The sequence below is a fragment of the Aquarana catesbeiana genome, linkage group LG04 (genome assembly GCF_042186555.1).
Source record: "Aquarana catesbeiana isolate 2022-GZ linkage group LG04, ASM4218655v1, whole genome shotgun sequence".
Taxonomy (NCBI): domain Eukaryota; kingdom Metazoa; phylum Chordata; class Amphibia; order Anura; family Ranidae; genus Aquarana; species Aquarana catesbeiana.
The window spans coordinates 655141424-655154011 of record NC_133327.1 but is presented as its reverse complement, the minus strand read 5'-3'; positions in this window follow the sequence as shown (position 1 = coordinate 655154011).

Below are 12588 nucleotides of genomic sequence, written 5' to 3'. Positions count from 1 at the left end.
CTAGTTAATATTGGAGATTTTGCAAAACTGTAGGCAGGTGCAATTAGCCTTTCTGCCTGTAGGTGGCCCATTATTACAGAGGGAAGGGAAGTCTCGTAAGGGAATTGAACCTTTAGGGATTCCATACAGTGCCTCAAGAGGAGAGGTGGTCTAATTGGACACTGAACTCTCGAGAGACTTCAGTGGCCATCTTGGATGAGGGAACCTTTTAAAAAAGGGGGCCCACGTCATTCTGATGCACTTCTGGCGAGTAGATGGTCAGGGGCAGGAACCTATTGGGAGGGAGAGTGCAAAAGTATAAGGAAAGAATTCTTTGGACTAGGGACATAACAATATGCCCACCTGTCGTACGACTGTCCTCACCCTAGTAAACTATCCATAGCAAAGTGCCCACTCACCATAGGACTGTGATCACCCTAGGAAACTAGCAAACTATCAGTACAATGTGCTGACCCACCATATGACTGTGCACGTTCTAACAAACTATAAATTTCAATGTATCCACCCGCCATAGGACTGAGGTCAATTGGCACACTAGCTATAGGATTGTAACATGAGGATCAGAGGGATGCTACAAGAGGGAAAGAGAGCTTTACCAGTATTCAGTATGCTCTCTATTAGTACACTCCAAATAATGAATAGGCAGCACTCCAAACAGCTAACTTTTCAAATTTCATGCACTTATGAAGGAAGCATCATATAAAGTGTGACAGTGCCCTGCCATGGTGTGAGATTGGATATGGAAATGGCACAGAACCAGGGGCATACCTAAAGGGGTCGAAGTCACAATTGCAACCCGGGCCCATGCTGCAGGGGGCTTGTGCGCCCCCCCGGGCACCTATAAAGGAGGAAAGGTGGGGTCAGCCGTATGTAGAAGAACCAATCTCTCCATTTTTCTTCTGCAGCCGCTGAATACCCACTTCTCCTCCTCTCCTCCCACAGGCATTAAGCGGCTGCAGGTGGAAAATTAAGAGATCTGTTCCTCCATATGCAGCTGCCCCCTCCACTCTTCCTATTCAGCTATTTTCTGCTGCTCCCCTGAGCTCTTTCCTGGCTGCCCCCCCTCGTCCCCCTTTGCCGGGTCCCCCTCACTTCTCCTGCCAGTTGCATCCTCCCTTCCCTCTCCCGTCAGCTGCTACAGGGGATCATTTAGTATGGAGAGCGGCGAAGGGACGGTAAATGTGTAATTTACTGGTCTCTTGCTTGTCTGAATGAATACAGTCAGTGATCTGTCCATTCATAACTGAATAGTACTATGCTTCAGTTTGTGAATGAACAGGAGGCTCTTTACAGAGCTATTCCTGTCCATTCATTCAGTACAGCTGAGGCTGCAAAGAAGGAGATTGAGAGCTGTGTCCTCAATCTCCTATCTCTATCTCAAAGGTGGAACATCAGAGGTCTGTTTAGATCACTGACATTTTACCAAAGCGTGGTAATTTTTAAAAATGTTGTAAAAACAAATGTTAAAAAAATAATAAAAAATAAAATTTAAAAATTTAAAAAACTACTGACAACAGTGACGGAACTACCAGGGTCACAAAGGTCTCACTTGCATCCAGGCCCTGGCATTCCACTACCAGGCTCGAAGGAAGGGGGCCCTTCATGGTTTCTTGTACCAGGGCCTGAAGGTTCAAGTTATGCCTCTGCACAGAACTGTCAAAGTTGCTTGTTTGGCTTGTTTATTGCGAGTGGAGACAACTATGTTGTAAGTTTTCTCTGGGTTTGGCCTGGAGCTTGAAGGTTCCAAAATGTCTTGGGAGGGATGAAACCTTCAATCCTGTGTCCAGGTTTAGTTGGATGCTTGCAGTCTGTGTGAGTACACAGACATATAGATTGGTTATAAACCAAGTCTGAGAAAAGCTCAGGGCAATTGCTGCTACTTGGAGACAGAGCCCTGTCAGGAGAGCTTGGTGTTCCTACTGCAGACTGCATGCCTTGTGGGGGGAATCCTTGTCACTGGACTGTGAAAGTCAAGACAGCTACAAGGGTTTAGGAGACCAGTAGAGGGCCTAGGAGGCCGAAAAAAGCTGAGGTGTCTAGTGGGTCCAGGGAACTGGAGGGAATCTGGAATTCTCTGGAAGAGTGAGCAAGTTTACAGGGGACTGAAGAACCTTATTTAGAAGCCAGGAAAGGGCCTGTGCAGTGAGTGAACCTGAAGAACCCATAGTCTTGGAGACCAAAGAGAGCAGCAATGCTGCTAACAACTGAGCCAGGTGGTTCAATAGTTTCAGTGATTGAAAATCCTCTGCGTGGTAATTTATGTTGGAATCTTTTCTTTCGCTTTTGCCTAAAAAAAGTGGTCTGCCATGCTTTTAAAAGTATAAACGAAAAATCGGTTTTAGTGTTTCACAAAAAAATGCAGCTACCGCATGAGCTAATGATCCCCCTGATCACAAAAGACAAAACAATAAATTGTAGTACATGCACAAGATCTTCCCATGGTTCCTCATCTAAACAGAAGCAAATTCTCTGCTATACGAACCATATACATTTTCATTAGAACAGGGAGGATTTTCAGGCAAAAAGTACAGCAATTAACAAACATATGGATATATAAACCCCGAAACGACCTTCAGCTGGTGTATTATTCCTGGGGTTTTCTTGAGGAAACCAAATCCATGATTCTAGTATACGTACTTATGTAATTAACTCTTTATGTACTGATGTTCTGATTTGGGTGTGCATGGCAGCAGTAGATGGGTACCATACTTTACAAGGCAACATTCTTCCCAAAGCTCTACCCAGAATGCTTCCTCATTCAATAGACAGGACCTCAGTAGGCTACGGGCTTATCACTGTTCCAATAGTATCTCTTCATATTGGATGACAAGTGACAACCCATTGATCTCTGAGAGGCTCATAGGGAGGAATCATCTGATCTCTTCAGCAGGCTGCCAGATTTAGTTAACCCCGACCTCAAGTTTTCCTCTCCAGGCCTTTGATTGACTGTGCACAATCATTCTCTCTTTAGTCTTTAATCATCCTTTGCTATTGTAGTTGTCTGCTTTACCTTCAGATAGGTCATCTTTCATGTTGCAAAAGAGTAACTGGAATCCATAAAATTGCTGCTTGTTAAATATATACTTTTATTGGAATGTTTTTTTCCCAATGGCACAATCACTTCATGATTCGGGTAGTGGTCTTGCATTATAAGTATTTGCAACAACATTATCACTCTCCCCCTGGGCTGCTCACTCTGCATTGAAGACCAGGAACTCTCTCTTCTTGCCTTAACTTCATAAAGGAGGACCACTCAAAAACCCCAAAGGGAGCCCGGCCACCAGTGCCATATAACAGTAAGCTAAAACCTGATTGGTAGCTGCCTTCTTCATTGCTATTTGTACCATTAGAACAGAACAAACCTGAAAGAACTTCAAAACAAATGTAATCTTCAGGAGATAATGGAGCATTCATGGGCCTGTTGCTTGGTATAGCGGTGTTACTGTATTGAAAGAAAGGATACAGGACAGGATCAGATCTGGAGAGATAAGGAGGTGAGGGGGGGCACAGATCATTCATAAATAGACAGAGCTGCTGAAACAATTACTTTTACAATTTCAGCAGTTTTGAAATTTAAAAATGATTTGTTCCACAGTATCCGCAGCTATGGAAGTCTGCTAAGAATGTATAAATACTTTATTGAATGTCCAAAGCCATGCCACAGATTCGTTTTAACTACTTGACCTCCGGACAGTTTTACCCCTTCAATTTTTTGCTACTCAGCACTGCGCTACTTTAACTGGCAATTGCTACACCGTACTAAAAATTAAATTTATATAATTTATATAATGTTTCCACACAAATAGAGCTTTTGGTGGTATTTGATCACCACTAGGTTTTTAATTTTTATTATATAAAAATTATTATATATATATTATATTTTTTATGTTATTATATAAACAAAAAAAGTTTTAAACCCCCCTCCCCCAAAATGTTCTACTTTCTGTTATAAAATATACCCAATAAAAGATTTAAAAAAATCTTCATAAATTAGGCCAAAATGTATTCTGCTACGTGTTTGGTTAAAAAAAACCCTGTAAGCGTATATTAAGTGGTTTGTGTGAAAGTTATAGCGTCTACAAATGATGATATAAATACTAGAATTTACGCAGCTATAATACTATATCGGTAATGGTGGTGATCAGTAACTTATGGTGTAACTGTGATAGCGTGGCAAGCAATCTGGCACTGACAGACCCTCACTGAGTAGTACCAGTGGCGGCCCATCCATTAGGGGCGCACAGGCGTTGCCCCCCCATCCATGCATCCGGCCCCCTAATCTACAGTCAGGGCGCCAGACGCATGGGTTTTTTTTTAAAGCACGTAATTAGAGCCAGAGGCTCTAAAAGGCTTTAAAAAAAGGATGGGCTCAGGGTGCAGAACACTGCACCCTGAGCCCACCCAGTTGTGTATCAATAGCAAATGAATATTCGTTATTCTCATACTGATTCTCCTCCCAGCCAATCAGGAAGCATGTTGTGAGACCCGTTTCCTGATTGCCGAAAGGAGAAGCGATCTTATTGGCCAAGGGGGAGGAGGGAGGAGGAGGTGGGAGGAGATGCACGGCCGGGGGAGATGCACAGGTCAGGGGAGAAGCAGGGGAAGATCAACCAGCCCACCAGCCACCACTGTGACTCCAGAGATGGCTCACCATCCAGCCCAGCCATCCAGCATCCAGCACTTCCTGGCTCGGACAGGGGAGGGAGGGAGGGAGGAGGAGGGGAGATTGGAGTCCTCCCGGGCAGGACATCTGAAGGTAAGGAGGCTGTCCGTCTCCTGTGGCGGGGGGAAGGGGGTGTTCCCGGTTTTTCCCGCATTCATGTCCGCCTCCTAGGGGAAGGGAGGCGAGCTTGTCTCCTGCCGGGGGGGGGTTGCTTTTGCCGAGTTGGTTTATCGAGCACCAGTCGCCACTGAGTGGTACACTAACTGACTAACTGACACTGATATCAATAGTGGCACTAATACAGTCATCACATATTATACTGTACACTGTATTAATGACACTGTCTGGCAAGGGGATAACATCAAGGAACAATCAAGTGGTTACCTCTGTGCCTAACAAGTGTAATGTGCGCAGCTTTTACTAACAGAACTTTTAGTAACAGATCTGGCTGTTTCTTCTCCCTGCAGATCGCTGATCTGTGTACAGATTTCTGCCTGTGCCACAGTAAATGTACTGTGGGCAGGCGGGAACTGGTTAAAGAGCACGAGACCTAGGACACCAGGCCTGCGTATTCACGTCTCAGCAATAGGTGTTCCCAGAGACCAGATGATCTTAAGCCTTTTGTGCTACTGTTATGGCTGAATGAAAAAACAAACCCTCGGTGGGCTGGTCAAGCCACATCTGATATCTTGAATAAAGCATATCTTTATAATAAAATGATAACAAGGAAACTGATCCTTTGCAGCCAGTCATCACCGACTTCCTAAAGAAAAACTAAACTGATGCTAATGAGAAATGTTATGTATTAAAAAAAGCCACAGTCCAATGAATATTAAGTAAGGCTGACACTGATATAGTAAATATACATATACACTGTTGCTGGGAACTCTTATTATTCAAGTAATGCGATCTGTTTTGAAGCCTCGTACTGTTTGGCGGAAGGTGGCAAAAGTTATTTGTAGTAGAAATCTGCTTGATTAATTTGTTTAACCCGAAAATTGAAAGCCCTCGTAAAAATTATTAGCAGAATGTACAAAAGAGGAAAATTGTAAAACATTTGTAAAACTGCCAAAAGAAATGTAATTTAGAACAGGCCCATAATGCTCCTCATTATGTAGTCAGGAGAATGCCTTTTTATGTTAAAGTGGATATTTATTGTGGATATAAATTGTTCACGTAGTACGGAACCTCGGCATCAATTAAGAGCAGATTTTACCACCAAAGCGTAAACAGAAAATAAATGTGCTGTGTGATTTAAGTGTACAAAAAGACAATTTGGCAAATATTCACACATTCCATGTAAAATAGACATGAACACACACTCTAGGTTTGGTTAATGTAGTGATCAAAAGGGTCCCGTTTGGGACTGCAGACATTGCTTGTCATTGGTGCTTAGTTGCAGAAAAAAAGATTTCAACAGCTGGAAGGCATATGTCCACCTTCTCTAATGTGATTCTTACATTCGTAGACAAAAGGAAATCCTGCCTAAGACTAGTAAGTGCAGAGCTGTCATCGGGGAATAGGTTGTCCAGGGGTATGGTGAAGTGAAAGATGTGCGGTTCCCCAATAAGATTCGCTTGCAATCATTTGTTTGTAGTTGGCTCACTTTTTATACATTGTCAAACATTTCACCCCCCAAAACAGAATGTTCAAATTGACTGTATTTATTGTAATTGTCTTCTTTTGTCATATTACCTTTATGACTCTAAGCACAACCAATAATAACAGAAATAACAATAACAACAGGATAGTCCTAATAAAAGTAACGTTAGGATGTATATTTTTTTACATTAAATATAGTTTGCGTATTGCTCCTAATAATATATTTCAAATATTAATAAGCAGATAAGTATTATTAGTAGAATAGAATAGTATTAATAAAATAGTATTAGAATAGAGTAGAATAGTATTAATTAAATAACTTTAGGTACATTTTTGTTCAATAAATATTTATTTGAATAGTACTACTAATAATATTATGTTTCAAATAATAACAGAATAGTATTAATAAAAAATAATACTATTATTTTAGTATTAGAGTATCGTTTGTAGTTGAGTATCGCTCCTAATAATATATTTCAAATATTAATAAGCAGAATTTTATTAATAAAATAACTTTAACCACTTCCATACAGAGCATTTTCACCCCCTTCTTGCCCAAGCCAATTTTCAGCTTTCAGCGCTGTCGCACTTTGAATAACAATTGCGCGGTCATGCAACACTGTACCCAAATGAAATTATTATCATTTTTTCCCCACTAATAGAGCTTTCTTTTGGTGGTATTTGATCACCCCTGCGGTTTTTATTACTTGCGCTATAAACAAAACAAGAGTGACAAGTTTGAAAAAAACACAATATTTTTACTTTTTGCTATAATAAATACCCAACATTTTTTTTTTTTTAAACAAATTTTTTCCTCAGTTTAGGCCGATACGTATTCTTCTACATATTTTTGGTAAACAATATCGCAATAAGCTTATATTTACTGGTTTGTGCAAAAGTTATAGCGTCTACAAAATAAGGGGATAGATTTAACCCCCCTGGCGGTATTCCCGAGTCTGGCTCGGGGTGAGATTTTAGTACCAAAAGCGGTAACCCCGAGCCAGACTCGGGATCGCATCGCTGGATCCTGGAAGACGCGACTCACCTTGTCTCCGGGATCCCGCGATGTTCTCCCGCTGTGTTCGGCGGCCGGATCTTCCGCCCGATCCACTGTGTGCCCTGGCTTCCGTTCCCTGCGAGCGTAGCGACGCAGGGGGTGGAACCGGCGGCAAATTCAAAATGTATAAAGCACAAACACACTGACACATTGTAATCCTATTGGATTACATTACAAAATATAATAAATATTAAAAAATTGACCTCAGATTGCCTCCCAGTGCTTTGTCCAGTGCCCCTGCCTGCAGTTTTACTGTACTTTGTGTCTGGAAACTGCAAAGCGACCATGGCATCCAAAAAGCGCGCTTCAACATCAAAAGCGACATATGACCTGCTGGAAAACAGCGACAGCGAGACAGAATCGCTTGCAGATGTGAGTGATAGCGAATCATGGGGAAGTTCGTCATCAGGCACGGAAAGCGATTTCAGCGATGATCCTGCGACTTTGCCCAGCGATGTGCGGACTTGGTGCTCGATTGATTGCGGTACAGAGCACGCAGCGCCCCCAAGATTCCCGTTTACCGGAGCGCCTGGTATAAAAGTGGAGGTTGAAGATGACAGCCCCTTGGGATACCTCCAACTCTTTTTGACTGATGAGGTCATAGAAATAATTGTTACAGAGACCAATCGGTACCAGGAACAACAAGCTGCTATACCGCAGAGGTTTTCAAGGAGCAGAAAATGGGAACCAGTGACCAAGGAGGACATCTGGAAGTTTCTGGGCCTAATTATTCTCCAGGGAGTGGTGGGCAAACCCCTGCAAAAGTGGTACTGGACAACCAACAAAATATTAGCCACTCCTTTTTTTGGCACCATAATGTCGGAATACAGATTTTCACTCATAATGAAATATCTGCATTTTCAAAACAATGACGAATTTGATGAGACTTCTCATCCAGCTCCAAAACTGAAAAAAATTTGGGACTTATATCAAATTATTCTGAAAAATTTCCAGCAGACCTATATACCAGACAGAGACGTCAGTATCGACGAAAGTCTTATGGCCTACAAAGGAAGACTTAGCTGGATACAGTACATCGCGTCTAAGAGAGCGCGATTCGGCATAAAATCATTTATGCTCTGTGAAGCCAGCACTGGTTATATATGGAATTCGGTCCTTTACACCGGGAAAGGGACGAAATTCAGCGACAGATTCAGTCAATATGGAATGGCAACCGCTTCTGTTCTCACTTTGATTGAGCCATTGTTGAATCAGGGGTACTGTGTAACCACAGATAATTTTTATACTTCTCCAGAACTCTATGAGTTCCTTATACAACACAAGACAGATGCTTACGGGACTGTTAGAGCTAACCGGCGTGACATGCCGCCAACCTTTGCCAAAAAAAAGCTCACTGCAGGAGAAATAGTTGCCTGGCAAAAAGGCAAAATGATGGCACTAAGATGGCGAGATAAAAAAGATGTGTGCCTAATGAGTACCATTCACAACACCTCTACTGTCATGGTACGTACAAAAGTTGGAAAAGATGTTATGAAACCTCAAGTCGTAATGGACTACAACAACACAATGGGAGGTGTTGACAGAGCTGACCAGGCCATGACTTTTTACCCTGCTATGAGAAAGCAACAAAAAAAATATTATAAAAAAATCTTCAGGCATCTTCTTGAACAGTGCCTGTGGAACGCTTTCATTCTTCTAAAAAAAAAGAGTGACAGGCCTGTGATTCATGCAGACTTCGTTTGGAAAGTTGCAGAACTCATATTTCTGAAGCACCAAACACCGATCACTGTAAATAGATCTGGACGTCGTGCTGCTGGCGTTGTGAACCCGGAACGTCTGACAGGTCGACACTTTGTGGACCACATTCCACCAACAGAAAAGAAGGCAGCACCCACAAGGATGTGTGTGGTTTGCTGCTCTAAACATGACGACACAGGAAGGAAAGTCAGAAAAGAAACCCGGTTCTACTGTCCTGACTGTGACGTCGGACTTTGCGCTGTACCCTGTTTTAAAATTTACCATACCCGAGACGTTTACTAAAAGCAATATGACTACTAATATTGCACTCTTGTTTGGACAAAAAAAATGTCAGTGTTTTTGATTTATATTATTTACTAAAATGTATTGAATAAAAAGTATTATTACTATTATATTATTATTTGTTATTATTTATAGTTATTTATTATATTATAATTTATGATTTTGTGTTTCAAACTTTATCATACCCAGGATGTCTACTAGACTCTTGTTTGGACAGATTTCAGTGAGTTATTCCTAAGAATTACAGGCCTACAATATAAAACGCCACATTTCCATGCAAAAATAATGGTACCGCTTTCAGCACCTAAAATCTGAAATAATCATACCGCCAGGGAGGTTAAAGCATTTTTATTACAATTTCTTTTTACTAGTAATGGCGGCGATCTGCGACTTTTATCGTGACTGCGATATTGCGGCAGACATATCAAACACTTTTGACACATTTTTGGGACCATTCACATTTATACAGCGATCTGTGCTATAAAAATGCATTGATTACTGTATAAATTTGACTGGCAATGAAGGGGTTAACCAGGAGGGGGCGCTGTAGGGGTTAATTATGTTCCTAGGGAGTGATTGTAACTGTAGAGGGAGGGGACTCACAAGGGGAGGAGACCGATCGGTGTTCCTCTGTACAAGGAACACACCATTGGTCTCCTCTCATCTGACAGGACGTGGATCTGTGTGTTTACACACACAGATTCACGGTCCTGCTCAGTTACCGGGCAACCGCGGGTGCCCGGCGGACATCGCGGCCGCCGGGCACGCGCACCGGGACCCGAGTGACGCGGCGCGCGCGAGCCCCCTGAGGGGCCTGGAAGCCCGTCATGTCATATGACCGCGGCCCAGGATAACAGCTGCACCGTCCCACCGTCATATGATGGTGGACGGGCAGCAAGTGGTTATGGTACATTATTTTTCAATAACTATTCATTTGAATAGTTACATAGTAGGTGAGGTCGAAAAAAGACACAAGCCCATCAAGTCCAACCTATGTGTGTGATTATATGTCAGTATTACATTATATATCCCTGTATGTTGCGGTCATTCAGGTGCTTTTCCAATAGCTTCTTGAAACTATCGATGCTCCCCGCTGATACCACCGCCTGTGGAAGGGACTTCCACATCCTTACCGCTCTTACAGTAAAGAACCCTCTACATAGTTTAAGGTTAAATCTCTTTTCTTCTAATTTTAATGAGTGGCCACGTGTCTTGTTAAACTCCCTTCCGCGAAAAAGTTTTATCCCTATTGTGGAGTCATCAGTATGGCATTTGTAAATTGAAATCATATCCCCTCTCAAGCGTCTCTTCTCCAGAGAGAATAAGTTCAGTGCTTGCAACCTTTCCTCATAACTAATATCCTCCAGATCCTTTATTAGTACTACTAATAATATTATGTTTAAAAAAAATAACAGAATAATATTATTAAACAATAATTTTAATATACAATTTTTAAAATTAAACTTCGTTTGAATATTGCTCCATAAATACATTTTAAATACTAAAAATAAACAGACTAGCATTATTGAAATAACTTTAAGGAACATTATTTTTCATTAAATATTAGTTTGACTAATACTGCTAATAATATTATAGTTCAAAGAAAAACAAATGAGGAATAATAATACTACTACTAATGATAATAATGTATTTTTTTAAATGAAATATTAGTTTGAATAATACCATAACATATCCTAATAGTTCATATAAAAATACCATAATAACGATAATAATAATAACAACATTAATAAAATAACTTTTTTTTTCTATTATACATTGTACTACATTAGCTTGAATAACTTTCCTAATACCTAGGGATGATTGAATTAATTATGGCAAATTAGATTTTTCCACAAATGTACCAATTTACCTAAAGAATTGACAATGAGCAAACCTGAGAGTTTCCCCAAAGCAGGAGATCCTGATTTTGCTCAGTTGGCTGTTTACGTAATGGGGTTGATTTACTAAAGGCAAATAGGCTGTTCACTTTGCAAGAGAAGTTGCACTTTGCACAGGAATTATCTTCAGAGCTTAGTGACTGGGATGAAGTTTCAGTTTTTGAAACCCAATCACTTGCAAAAAAAAAAAAAAGTTTTGCTTGCACGAGGTTGAGTGTTCGTCTCATTCTTTTCCCTTGCAAATTGAACAGTCTATTTGCCTTTAGTAAATCAACCCCAATGCTTGATTAAAAAAAAAGTTTTTCGTTTTGGAGAATTTATTTTTTATTTTTTATTGAAGGTGTATTTAATTTATTTCATGGGGCATATTTATAAAGTAGCGAATGTGACTTTCACACAAAATTTATTCAGTTGAATCAGTCACTGTCATTTAAAACACATACACCAGAAAGATACACCTGCAGTAATTGTTTGGTAAATATCGCTGCTTAAGGCCCCTTTCACACGAGGCGGACTCCGTTTCTACGGAGCCCGCCTCTGTCCGCTGGCTCAGCGGGAGATCTGTCTGTTGATCTCCGCTGACCCGGCGGATGACAGGTCCCTCTCTGCTCACTGAGCGGGGAGGGGCTTGTCAGGCGCCGCTGCCGCCTATGGAGGGATCGGACAAAAACGGACAGCGTGTCCGTTTTCGTCAGATCTCACCCGATCCGATCCGCCAGCGACGGACCTGGACGTAGAGCCATCCGTCTGCTTTTAGCGGATCGGACAGGGTCGGATGTCAGCGGACATGTCTCCGCTGACATCCGACGCTCCATAGGCTAACATGGATCGCCCGTTCAGGTCCGCCGTCAAAACTGACAGGCGGACCTGAACGGTCCGATCGTGTGAAAGGGGCCTAAAGCAGTTGTAAAGCACTTTGTTATTTTTATCTAAAGGTAAGCCTAAAATAAGGCTTACTTGTAGGTAAAATGAATACCGTATTTATCGGCGTATAACACGCACAGGCGTACAACACACACATTCATTTTAGGAGGGAAGTTTCAGGAAAAAAAATCTTAAATTTTAAATAAAGAACTTTGAAGCAAAATAAGGGTCAGTGCCCATCTGCAGCCTCACCATTGCCATTAGTGCAGCCTGATCAATGCCCATCTGCAGCCTCACAAGTGGTATCAATGCAGCCTCATCAGTCCTCATTAGTCCACATCAATGCAGCAGCCTCGCAAGTGCCATCAATGCAGCAGCCTCACCATTGCCTTTAATGCAGCCTGATCAATGCCCATCTGCAGCCTAGAGGGGACAGGGAGGGGGGCGGGACAAATGCCGGAACTTCAGAGCTTCTGGCCGGAACAGAGGGCTCCCACATGCAT